The sequence below is a fragment of the Larimichthys crocea genome, chromosome XIV (assembly GCF_000972845.2).
Source record: "Larimichthys crocea isolate SSNF chromosome XIV, L_crocea_2.0, whole genome shotgun sequence".
Lineage (NCBI taxonomy): Eukaryota > Metazoa > Chordata > Actinopteri > Sciaenidae > Larimichthys > Larimichthys crocea.
Window position 1 is genome coordinate 6,059,228 of NC_040024.1, and position 4,202 is coordinate 6,063,429.

Here is a 4,202-nt window from a genome sequence, read left to right on the forward strand (position 1 = left end):
TGAAGAGAAGAACCACCACCCCAGTATGCCAGTCCAGAGGCACTGCCCCCGATGTCCACACGATGTTGCAGAAACGTGTCAACCAAGACAGCCCCACATCATCCATAGCCTTAAGGAAATCTGGGCGGACCTCATCCATCCCCGGGGCCTTGCCACCGAGGAGCTTTTTGACTACCTCGGCGATCTCAGCCCCAGAGATAGGCAAGACCACCACGGGGTCCCCAGACTCTGCCTCCTCAGTGGAAGACATGCTGGTGGGATTGAGGAAGTCTTCGAAGTATTCCCTCCACCAACCCAAAACATCCCCAGTCGAGGTCAGCAGCGCCCCGCCCCCACTGAACACAGTGTTGACAGTGCACTGCTTTCCCCGCCTGAGCCGCCGGATGGTGGTCCTCCTCGAAGAACCTCCTCGAAGCTGCTCGAAGAGTCCCACAGGCCAAAAAGGTTCTGTAGGACTCCTTCTTCAGCTTGTCGGCATCCCTCACTGCCATCTTACGGCCACAGCTCTGGTCAGCTGCCTCGACAATGGAGGCATGGAACAAGGTCCACTCGGACTCAACGTCCCCCGCGAGTTGAAGCTCTTTCTGACTGGAGATTCAGCCAGACGTTCCCAGCAAACCTGCACAGATGGAAGTGTGTATTTGCTAAGACACTGACAACATTATGTCCATAACATGTCCGAAGTGTGCCCCTGGGGCCAATCACGGCCCGCGGGCAGATGTCCTGCGGCCCTCAGCTTCATTTTTAAAATATATTATTTATGGCCTGCTAGGATTGTCAGATACTGTATGACTGAAGATTTGTCTTTTATTGTTGACATGATGAAGCATCTGAACCTATAAGGACATAACTGCTGCTGTTATATATCTGTAGATTAGATCAGTGACACTAAATATTACTTTCTGAATGATTTTGTAAAAGACGAGCAAAAGTGAAACGTTTTAAACTTAAATGTTAACAGACTTTGCATTAATCATAATAAGTCATGTTTAGAATGAACATGAGGTTCAGATTTGTATCAACTTCATTCAGTTTAACATGTTCATACAATTTATTCTGACTCCAGATGTAAAAGAAAGAAGATCTGGTTTTAAGATTTGTTCATGCCTGATTGGTTTAGATTTGGTTACATTGTCGTTGTTTTTTTAAATTATAATTGTTACAATTATTGTTACAGAACAGTGCATTTGTATATGACCTTTATTGGTATTTTTTCATTTTTAAATTTTAGTATTGGCCCCCAGGCATCTTCACATTGTCAAAGTTTGGACATCCCTGCTCTAGTAAGTACTGTACATGGGGATTGCAAGCAAGCTAACAAGTTTAGTTAAATATAAACGTTTAGTCAAACAATTTTCTGTGATCTTACATTTATTAAATCAGTGTTTCAAATACATTATTGAAGAATGTAATCTATAAACCAAATCAAGAAATCTAATTATTGCAAACTCACCTAGACGTGTCACACCATCCCACATAATGGGAGATCCGACTCTGTAGAGTGCTGAGCTCCTGGAAACTCAGACTTCAGGATTTCTCCAACCACACTCAAATCTTCTTAGAGTTCTTAAAAAAAATCGTCTTGAATCAGTTGACTGACATCACATAGCAATGGCAGCACACTTGGACGACCATATCAAATCAATTTTATTTGTATAGCCCAAAGTCGCAAAGTACATTTGCCTCTGAGGGCTTTACAATCTGTACAGGGAGTGACACCCTCTGTCCTTAGACCCTCGGTTCGAGTGAGGAAATGTGCATGGTGTTCAAAAACTTGGTATGCAAATAGATATTAGCCTACACAAATATTATCTGTCAAAGCAGACTTAAAAGCCTCGACGGTAACATTAAATGCATACCCTTGACTAACATCTATTTAACATCAACGGAGATGTTCTGGTCTGTGGTGTCCCTGTGCAGCCATGTCTCTGTGAAGCACATCAGACTGCATTCATACTCTGCGTGGCTCCACGTTAGCGCCGTTAGCTCGTCCATTTGTTTCTAGGAGACCGCACATGTCCATAACAACAGAGGGGAGACACGGCCCAAATCCACCCTCTCTATAAGCCTGTCCCGTCTTGACCCTCCTCTGCATCCTCAGTGTGTTTGTAATGGAAAATGTATATTACATGATTGTGTGTTCTTTTATAACCATATATAGCCATGTTTGATCTCAGTAATATTCAAAAAGTTTTTGAAGTATAACACTGTGTGCCTTATAATCTTGTTTAGTTTCACTCAGTACCTTGTACTTAGAAATCTTTCTCTCATTTATGCAAGTTGTTTGTAGCAGTAGTTTTTTGATGTATAAACTTGACCTTGGTTCTCACGGTCCAGCAGAGCTTGTTAGTGAGGTTTGATAGTGATGAACACACTCCATTGTAACCACCTGGTACAGTTAGATAAGTAAATCATAATAATGACGAATACTCCTTAGAAATGTATAAGAATCAGTGTGGGACTGCCCCACCCTGAACATTTTCTGCAGACTGTCTTGTGCGTTTGTAGAACTGTTCCTCTTGCAAGAATAAAATGACAAACCTTTAAAGACCAATTGATTGATTCAAGATCCTTATTTTGTGTCGGTGAATTGCTTCCCAGAAATTTCAGCAACATGTTTTTCTCCAGAGTTCAGCTGGTATATCGTCTGGTCTTGCTTCTATGCCGGCCGGCATTAGCACAATCAGCTGTTCCCCGGAGTAAACAAAGGCAGCGTGTCCAGGTGGAAGCAGCATTTAAAAAACAACATGAAGAAAAAACAAAAGCACAACAAAAGCACAAAAACTCTCTAAAAACAACCCTGCCAGAGAGGGCAGGACTCCACAGAGCCACACCGAAGAAAACAAAAACTAACAAAAGAGAAAAAAGTCAAAAAGTGACCTCAGAGGCTGGAGGAGCGTAACAGGCAGCGTGCAGCTTTTGCGCATGCTCAAAAAAAAAAAAAAAAAAATCAAGAGTAACGACCCTGATTTGAACATGTAGGGAGTAGAAAGTACGGATACTTATGCTAAAATGTAAGAAGTAAAAGTCAAAGGTTGGCACAAAAATAAAGGAGAGGATATACACTTTTATTAGAAAATTTACTGTGAAATCGGGGGCATGTAGTTCCATACACTTTCACTAGGGGGCAGTGTTCAGATTTTTCACAGATTGAGGAGGGGGAGGGTGATGCGGGCGTTGGTCACACACTCACACACAAAATTTGAAATAAGTCATTTTAGGGGACAGTGGTGATTTTAAGACAGAAATCCATGTTGGAGCACGTAGGTAATGACTATAATGAAATCTAAATGGGATGGTAATTTTTGTCCCCAATCAACTGGTGTGTATTCCAAAAAATGTCCCAAATTTTGGCTTAAGTCAACACGCTCTCTCTCACACACACACATACACACACACTCACACACAATCACACAAATAAACATACACACACTCTCTCTCACACACACAAGTCAGCAGCAACAACAAACAAGCTAGCTTGTGCTAGCTTTAAAATCAGAACAGAAGGAAAACGTACCAGGCAGCTGAAGGACAGTGGCTATTTCCTGCTAACGTTTCTCACGTTGGTCGTGGTCGTGGTAGCTGTAGGAGGAAATGTTGTACAGGCACTCATGTTGTTGCCACAGCTCTATCAATCTCGCCTCCATATTTTCATGCCACCGATGCGTCGCCATGGTGACTATCACTTTGCGCAGGCGCACTGAGGGATAAATGCTCCGGTCGGCTCGGGGTTCTGCTTCCACTGTGTGAAAGAATTTGTCGGCCGACCAAAATTTCTGACATCTCAGAAGTTCATCCGACCATCTGACGGTGGTTCTGTACACTGTACGGAAAAAGACGCCAGACGAAACGGGAAATCCGGCCCAGCTTAAAGGAGCTGCACATTTTGAGTCTTATTTTTCAGATCAATCTCATTTTTTACATGTTGATGAGGAATCCTCCATTTACACCAAAGTTAGTCCTGTCTCCAGCGGATGCATAAAAACTAGTCTGTGCATTCGTTACTTCGAGTTTCGATTATTATTGTTTATTATTGTAACTCCTTCAGGCTGCTCCAATAAGTCTCCTAGGACTTTGCAGTTGATTCAGAATGGTGCTGCACCTGTACTGACAGGAACCAAGATCAGAGATCATATTTCTCCCATTTTGGCTTCTTTGCATTGGCTACCTATTCTAGAATAGAATTTAAATACTTACTAAAC